The sequence below is a fragment of the Sceloporus occidentalis genome, unplaced genomic scaffold, assembly GCF_023333645.1.
Source record: "Sceloporus occidentalis isolate IW3139 unplaced genomic scaffold, rSceOcc1.0.p SCAF_11, whole genome shotgun sequence".
NCBI lineage: Eukaryota > Metazoa > Chordata > Lepidosauria > Squamata > Phrynosomatidae > Sceloporus > Sceloporus occidentalis.
Genome location: NW_028316991.1, coordinates 7945265 through 7955104, shown reverse-complemented (window position 1 = coordinate 7955104; position 9840 = coordinate 7945265).

Here is a 9840-nt window from a genome sequence, read left to right as displayed (position 1 = left end):
GGATTTGTAAATGTGGTGAGATGGAGTGTGTGCTAGTATGAGCGGTGTGAGAGGGAATGTGTATGTTTCTGAATAGATGTGTGCAATTTGCGTATGTTTACATTTGTGTGCCAAGTATATGTTGACAGGGGAGCAAAGGGGCAAAGACAAGCTGTTTGGGGCAATGACGGCACAGACAAGCTGAGGGCAATTATGGCACAGACCAGATGTTTGGGGCAAGGATGGCACAGATAAGCTTCTTGGGGCATTGACAAGCTGGGGCAAAGATGGCACAGACAAGCTGCTTGGAGGCCATGGCCCTCACAAGCTGTTTCGGGCAAAGGTGGCACTGTGGGACATATTGCTTGATGAGGTTGGGGGAGTCAATTTGCCCACCAGGACCCTTTGGATTCTAATTACACCCCTGCTGTTAACAAAAATGCCAGTGCATGCGAGTTGGCAACAAAAAAAACCAGACGTCTGCAATAGCCATAACATTATGACCATTAGTCATTAGTGGGTATGATATATTAGGCAGCAAGAAAACATTTCATCCTTAACCCCTTCGATCCCCTATGGACTTACCGGTACGTCCAAAAAAACGCATCCCAAGAATCCCATATGGATGTACCGGTACGTCCAGCCCTTCTTGCAGTGGCAGGGACACATCCCTGTCTTTTGACAGCCTGAACTCCCCCCTGACAGCAGAAGCCGGCATCGCCGGCTTTCTGGTGTCTGATCTGATATAACAGCTTCCGGCATGAAAGCCAGAAAGCTGTTACATTTCAAACTGCCCGATTGTGCTATGCATTGAATAGGATCGATGGAGATTTATACACAGGAGAAATTTCGCAGGGTTAGCTTTAAATTACACAAACCTAATGTGGAGAAATATGGGTTTTCACAATTCACATTTGACCTACCTGTTTAGTTAATGATTCCTAGTAATATTGTGATTTTTAAGCTAAAAGTATAGATTTTAGCATTATGGTTATTATAAACCACATTGCCTTATAGGGCCAATACATTTGTGCGCAACATGGTAGAAAAAATGGAATTGAATTCCAAGAATATAGATCTTAAGAGTCACTTACACTATGTTGCTTTAAAATGTCATGCTTTGCAAACTGTGGAAGTAAAATCTGCACTACATAAACTTTAATTAATCTTGTTGGCCCTCTTGCAGTTTTAATATTGGTTTAAAATTCAGCCGTCACATTTAATGCTTAAAATATCAATGAGATTAGGCAATGAAGAATTATTAAATTAAAAGCTATAATTCTGCAATCTGGTTCATTTAATTAATATGTCATGGTTTCATGTCAAATAAGTAGCGAGTACCAGACAATTATAGCACATTTCAGTGCAATATAATGCATTAGAACATGCGTTTAATTACAGGGGACTAGAAATGCTTTCTTAAACTTGTATTTATTTTTACAAAATAGATATACGTTAACTTTTTTGCATTTAAGGCTTTTCTAACTTAATGCAGCATTAGATAACTTGTGTTAGTGAATGCCTAAACCTTTCCTAGAAAGTAAAAGCACTGATATTGCCATAGCAAAAAAAAGTAGATTCTTTTTAATGTGATAAAACATTTAGTGGAATTAAATGATAGATCTGCTAAGGTTTAGTTACATTACAAACTATAAGTATTTTGTTAAAGTGAAAGTGCAGAAACATCACATCAGTGTGCAGGGTCACATAACCTTAAGCAAGGTGCCATAGTGGAAGAAATTCACATTTTTGGCTTCCTAATCATCTGTCTGATCACTTGCCAACATAATGCCCTTTTAATTGAAAAATGCCTACAATTATATCATAGCTAACACTGTTATAATAGGGGAAAGGGAGGAGAAGAGAGCCCCGCTCTTGCACGCTTACAATCTATTGGGTGGTTGAAGGGAAAATGAGACAGCTGGAAAGGAGTGCTTGGGCGACGTTTACTTGAATGTAGTGAGGATGAAGAACACTGTGTTTAGATCTTGGAGGTGAGGATGAGGGATGGCTTCTTTGGGATGCAGGTGGAAGTATTAGGATTTCACATGTTAAAATACCATAAGCGGTTAGGATAGTATTTGCATATCAAAGCAGAGATATAAGGGGTGATGTTGCTAAGTGCTCTGCAGGTAAGGGTCAGGAGTTTGAATTTAATTCTGAAGGATATACGGAGCCAGTGGAGACACTGGGACAGAAAAATCTGGCAGCAGTTTACAAGTTGGATTAGAGTAGTGAAAGGTGGGAAAGGGGAAGCTGATTAGTAGGGACTTCCAAAAGAAACAGAATGACGGCAAATAAGAACCATTCAGTCAAAAACCTTGTGGAAAGCTTTCCCAGAAGAGTGGAAGTTGTTATAGCTACAAAGGGGAGACCAACAACATATTAATGCAATCAAAGTTCTTGTTCTTGTAATGGTCAGGTGTCCCAATACTTTAGTCTATATAGCAACACAAACTATTCAATGGTCAGTAGTGAAAAAATGAAACCTCTGATAAGCATCATTATTTATTGAGCTATGTTTTCATAGTAATTTAAATGCAGTTCTAATATGCATTAGAATTTCTTTTAATGCTGACTTAAGTTAAACTGACCCAGAGAGAAAAGAGAATTGGGATTTCTTCAAAAACACACGTTCAAACAAAAATGTTACATCAATCTGTTTAGTTGGTGCATTAATACTCTTTTTAGCACAGTGGTATTTTTAGCTTGATGTGTCATTTTGTGGAACTTTGATCCTGCTTGTAAGATATGTAAGTAAAATAAAGTAAAGCAAAGCCTTAACACATATTAATTTAAGATATTACATCCATGTCATGGATTATAAAGCACAATGTCACTTTTTATAAGCTATTAAAAAATGACACATTTTATATAAATTCCCTAACCATACAATGTGATAAGTGCAGGGATGAACTTTTATATTGAAATTGGAGCAGTGATCCTTCTCTTATTTACATGTAATTTCAAAATATGTTATTATGATCTCATGCCAATTGATTGCTTAGCTTACTTTAAAGTAGCACGAAAAACTAAAGAAAGCAAAATTGAAAAAGTTCTAATCTAAAGCAAAACTTTCTAACTAAAAAATGAAATATACCAGCGCCTCTAATATATACAGTAATAGCAGCACCAATATGTATGTGCTTCCTTTAATCACACATATATTATAACATAGGAACAAACAAAATGCTAAACTAAACATGTCATTAAAGCAAAGGCTGTTGTCATGCTTTTTTGAAAGAAATGTTCTGTTGTGACATTGTGTAAAACCAAAAGGACATACAGAGATAAAGACGTTATCAAACTTAAAGTGAAAAAAAAACTATTTTTAAATAAAATGTCTATATTGTCCCTGCCCAGTTCGACTCACTGTGTTAGTTCACTAAATAAGTGAGCCTATGTGACACATTGTTTAAGACAAACAGAAGAGTTTATAGATTCTGATGCATTTAGCGGTAGTAACCAGTCTTCTGTATTGGAAAGGTCTAGTAGGTAAACACTTGTGCAGTAACTGCCAAGGTAAATCTTTCTAAGAGTTGGCTAGGAAGGGATGACATACATTCTGTCAAATTCTCCTAGACTCAAGGAGAAAGTATTCTGCCATTTGTTGTTTGTTTCTTCTTTGTGATTGCAGCACTCAGCTTCTTTTGATGTGTTAAAATATCAGGGCTAAAACCTTGGAGGTGAAATAACTGAGCTGTTTTCTCTAAAAATGACATACTGCTTTGGCAGATTTAAAATCACAGAAGAGTGAAAACTGTATTAGCTAAAAACATGACCAGTCACGTAGCATAAGAAAGAAGCATAAAAAAGCTTTAGAATTTGTTTCAAAAACACATAGTAAAAACAAACTACGTGGACAAAACGTTTCACCCTAGATTTAAGAAGATGTTAAAAAGCCAATAATGAAAACTTTGCCAAAAGACAACATGCAATCTGCTGCATAAAATCATCTGGGAGCGCCATTTCCTTCACGTCACTATAGGTAGGTCCATTAAAAGAGAGGCAAGATGCCCTTTAGGACATCAGGCTGTCTATTCCATGCAAGCACCAGTACATCGTTATATAAGGAATGCCCGATAGCACAATAAGGCAATTCCCTTGTGGTAGGTGTCAATGCTGACACCTACTGGAAGGTCACTTGTGAAGAGAGACCCAGCAAGACTTGTCTAGACCCTGCGGTGATCTCTGATTGCTCCACCTGCTGGTTGACCACACACATTGTGATCGATAACGTAAAGGCTATGGATTTCTGCTTGTCGATTACAGTGTGATCAGTGCAAGGGAGATTGGAAGGAGGAGAGTGAGAAACAAAGTTATCTTTCTCTCCCACCCAATAGGAAAAGTTAAAAAAATGTAATAAATAAAGGGAGCACAGTGATGTCCTGGTGACATAACTAGCATAAGATATAAAGATAAGAGAGCCCCAAAACGATCACTATCCATATTGAACATAGAGTTTGTATTCTGTTAACTCAAATTGTGTCCATAATTTTAGAATCAACATTCAATATGACACAGGCTATTTTGACATATCATCTTTCTTCTAGAAATGAATTTTATTATGCTTTTTCTCCAGGAAGGGAGTGATTCTTGGGTATTAAAAACTTTAAAAAGATCCTCCTTTAAAAAGTCCCAAAATCATGTATTAAATCCATAGTTGTTCCATATAAGTTGGTTATAGTAAATTGTCTGCTCAAAGTCATTTGATCATCTAATTGTAAAACATTACCAAGGAATGATCTGTCCCTCGATTTTCTAAAATTAGGCTTTTTGAGATTTTTGCTTAAGGAAAGAAACAAGTGGACTCCTCAACTTCTAAGTGCTTTACCTGGGCATTAAAATACTTATTTTAGCTTTGTCATTGTGCCATTTGCTTTTTTCTTAAGGACATTGGGAGTGCACCAATATAATGCATATGGTGCAGGTGGAATAGATTACTATATTGTAGCCATGCGACATCGCCAGTGATTTGTAATAATTTTATAGGCCTCACTTGGAAACAAGCTTGCTAGGAAATTTAGCTTCAGTGGCCTCATCCCAAGTGGATAGATAAGGGTTACACTGGAGTCAAACTGCAGGCAAATTGTAGGAACATCTCCCTGTACAGTCAACAGCCATCATCCTAATCAAGACATCTGAACAGCCAACAACCTCTACAGATCATCATGATCCTACCAACTCATCTCCATCCAAGCAGTCCTCACCTAGTGTTTCACTTCCCCATCAACCACCAACTAGATTGCAAGAGCAGGGTCTTCTTCTTTTGTACCGGTTTGTTATTGTGTGTAATTTTTATTTATTCCTCTGATTGGAACAGCTGGCCTTTTAAAATTGTCTCTCTCACCTTTTGCATCAGAGAGAACACACCAGCCTTCTCCCTGCAGTAACAGTTATCTATAGATCCAACTAGCAACCAATTTGACAAATACTGGCCACTTGGCAACCCTAGTTTCACTATACTATGAATAATAGGCTTGATAGTTGACATTATTTGAAGTTGAATATTGGTGATAGCTATTTCACATTATTCTTATGTTTGTTTGCGTTTTTGAATGTGTCCGCAGATAATTATTTGGCCCATCTATCTGTCCAAGAAGAAAAATACATGAAAAGAGGGTCTACTCGTGAAAAGGATTTTATTAACCCCTTCGTGACAAAGGCTGATTTTACTTTTTGTACCCTTCGCGACAATGGCCGTTTTAACATTTCTGCGCTGCTCGTGTTTAGCTGTAATTTTCTTCTTTCCCGTTTACTGAACCCACACACATTAGATATTGTTTTTTTCAGGACAAGAAGGGCTTTCTTTAGATGACATTGTTTTGATTGTATCATATTATTTACTATTAAAAAAAGTATAAAATATGGTGAAAAATTTAGAAAAAAATGACTGTTTCTAACTTTTAGTTGAAAAATCTTTTACTCATCTATAAAAGGTAATAAAAAACCTGCTAAATAGATTCTACTACTTGTCCTGAGTTTAGAAATACCCAATGTTTTTATGTTTTTTTGCTTTTTTCTGCACGTTATGGAGCAATAAGTACAGGTAGCGTTTTGCTATTTCAAAGCCATTTTTTCCAAATCTGGTAATTCTTCCCCCCATGTGCCATTTCGGGTATCTTTGAAGCCGGCCAATGCAATTTACCCCATCAAGTCATATATTTTTTAAAACTAGACAGCCCAGGGTATTCCAAATGCTGGTATTTTAACCCTTTCCAAGCACTTATTCTACCATCAGCCTTTGTCAAACTTTATGGTAGTAATTTTTTTGCATTTGTTTTTTCACACATATTTTATTTTAGGTATGAATAAACAGGTTCTGGTATATGTCACTATCAAAAAACACCCCAATATGTGTTTAGCAACATCTCCTGAGTACAGCGATACCTCACATGAATGATTTTGCCTGGCTGTTTGGGGGCAAAAGGGCCACATTTGGGGCATGCACATTTTTCAATGTTGAACTTTGGCATTTGGGGATCCACTGCCCATGCCCTATTTGGTACATCTTTGAGCCGGGCCATTTCAGTGTGCCCAATAAAGCTATATATTTTTGAAAACTAGACACCCCAGGGTATTTCAAATGCTAGTATTTTAACTCTTTCCATGCACCATATCTACCACCAGTCTTTGTCAAACTTTGTGATAGTCATTTTTTTCCATTTGTTTTGTCACACACATTTTACTTCAGGTATGAATTAAAAAGTTCTCGTATATGTCACTATCACAAAACACCCCAATATGTGTTCAGCAACATCTCCTGAGCGCAGTGATACCCCACATGAATGATTTTGCCTGGCTGTTCGGGGGCAAAAGAGCCACATTTGGGGCATGCACATTTTTCAATGTTGAACTTTGGCATTTGGGGATCCACTGCCCGTGCCCTATTTGGTACATCTTTGAGCCGGGCCATTTCAGTGTGCCCAACAAAACCATATATTTTTGAAAACTAGACACCCCAGGGTATTTTAAATGCTGGTATTTTAACTCTTTGCATGCACACATTTTACCACCAGCATTTTTTCAAAGTTTGCAGTAGTATTTTTGTGTGTGTATTTTTCCCACACACACCTACTTTATGTATGACTTTACAGCTCCTGGTATATGCTGCTGTCACACGACACCCCAATATGTGTTCAGCAACATCTCCTGAGTACAGTGATACCCCACATGCATGGGTTTGTCATTTTTGGGGGGAACTAACAGGCCACATTTGGTACGTGTGCATTTTTCTAATTGGAAATTAGATGTGTGGCCATCGTTCCCCCCGTGTTAATTGGGACCTTGTTGAACCCGGCCAATTCAATTTACCCCATCAAATCATACATTTTTTAAAAGTAGACACCCCATGGGCATTTAATATGCCAGTATTTTAACTCTTTCCATGCGAGAATTGTTTTAAGCTAATATGCTAATTTTAGGACTTGCTCACAAAAATATATTTTTTATATATATATTATTTTTTTTTGCCTTTTTTTTTATTTTTTTAACATTTTTTTTCAACTTGAAGGTTCCCCTGATAGTGACATCAGTGGGAAATTATTTTTACATTTTACTGTTTTTTTTCTAATTATTATTAATTTTATTTTTAATTTATTTTTTCTAATCACACTGTGATTAGAAAGCTGAGCTCCATTGACTTGCATGGTTGAATGCAGTACCTATATTCAACCTGCAAGTGGAGCCAGAGTTCTCTAGAGGGTCAGGAGACCGTCTAGCGAACTTTTTAGACTTTATTGTTTTTCTTTATTGAATTTTCCCGGACCGCCTCCATCTTGCAGATGGCGAAGATCACCGGCAGCTGCGGCTGTGACCGCTCTCCAGAGCGGTCACAGTCCATCCCCAGGTAAGTGTTTGGTGTCGCTGGATGCCTCCTGATCGAGGCATTCCAGCGACACCATTTAAGTTTAGGAGGCGATCGTTGATCGCCTCCTAAACGCTTTTAAAACGGGCGTCCGCCGCCATACAAAGTATGGCGGATGTTGACGCCCCGGGGAGGGGCCAGAGATGGCCCCTTTCTGCCGATAATGGCGTTGCTGAATGCCTCGAGGTCGAGGCATTACAGCAATGCCGTTTCGGTGCAGAAAGCGAAAATAGATCGCTTTCTGCACCCGTTTAATGACGTGCCGGTCCTGGCACGTCATTTGTCGTTATTGACATGAATTTCCGTGACGTGCCCGGACTGGCAATTGTCATCAAGGGGTTAAATAACATCAGCATTTGCACTGAAATAATATCAGTGTATAACAAAAATGCCACTTCACAATTCACAGTACTTAGTCTGCCAACTCTGCTACATGAGGATCTAGAACTTTACATTGCTAAACATTTTTGCAACATTACTAAAAGTAAAGAGAGACATGTGAAGAAAGTAGAAAATAACTAACTCATCTGAAATCTAAACTTTCCTCTATTTGGCTTCAATGAGTTTTCAACAGAAAACAGCTATGATTGAAGTCACAGCCAGCTTCATATAGATGATGACCCCTCTGTCCACTATAAAATAGTTTTATGGGATAATACAAGTTAAAAGGCATTTTCCATAACTCTGTTCTTATATACTTGTATATGCAAACAGGTATTCGTAAATAAGGTTATGTCCATGGAGATGCGAACGAACATAGGAGAAGACAAAAGAGAGTAGATGAAGAACAAAGTGTAGAAGTAGATGGGGAAGTGGGAGGCAGAGAAGGTATGGAAACATTTATAAAGTGTGAGTGAACAATAATGTGAGAGTGTGAGTGCATGAATGAAAATGAACATAGGAACCAGGCAACAAAGGTCATTCCAGAATTTTAAAAGGCATGTCATCCAAACAGGATGGGCAAGTTAATGTAATCTGTTAAAAGTGTCTCAAGCTCAACACAGCACTGTTCCTCTGCCCACACATTCAATGTAGGGACGACATAATGAGCCCATTACGGGAGCCCACGAATGACCCTGTTCTGTTATCAATATTACCAGAATGATGATTATATGAGGAAACTTGAGTACTAAAAAAAATATTTTATGGCCCAAGACGTTGCAATCAGCGCACGGAAGTGTTAATGGCAGCCATGCAGCAACTCCTTCACCCGAGAAAGGCTAATGGTGAGGCTAACACTAAGTGCAAACAGCCTCCCATTATAGGTAACGCGCCCCTAGCGGCAGCACAGCTCAACGGTAAAAACTGTAATTAGACTTTCTAGCGAAGCCTAACCTCCCACTCCCGCGCCTGCTCCATGCCGCTACCAGCTTGCCCTCTACCAATATGTCGCCAGTTAGCTATAGGGGTGCGTGACGTCACTTCCGCAACACTGGCTGCCAGTCACCTGAGCGAGGCGGCTGCTGCCCGGACAGGATTTGGGGCAGTAGTATATCCTCCGCCGGGCGGGTCCTGGAGTCGGTCACTGAGACGCCGGAGCCCGGTGTTACTGGATGTAGTGGAGGTAAAGCGCATACAGTGTGATATTAGACCGGACCTAGCTCCGGCCTTCAAACCATTCCACGGAGGTAGGCGGCATGGGGCGCAGGGAAAGTTATAATACCTTCTAAAACTGCGAGGCAGGGACTGTTACCCCGGGGCAGGGGACACGTGACCGTCTTGTTTGTTTCTCTAGCTGTGGGGGTGGGGTTTGTAGTCTGGGGGCTGCCAGCTCCTGAGTTGGAGGGTCTGATCGCCCCATGTGCTGCGATGTCATCCGTCTCCCAGGGGAGTAAATACCCCTTCTAGTGCAGCAGCCATATGGACATGAAGGATTACCTCACATATATTACTGTATATACCACCGGTCCGCTATATACTGCCCAGTGCTAGAGTGGCTGATGAGCAGCCGTAAAGTAACTAAAATAAAGCTTCTAGCAGGGCTCCTTTTCGGT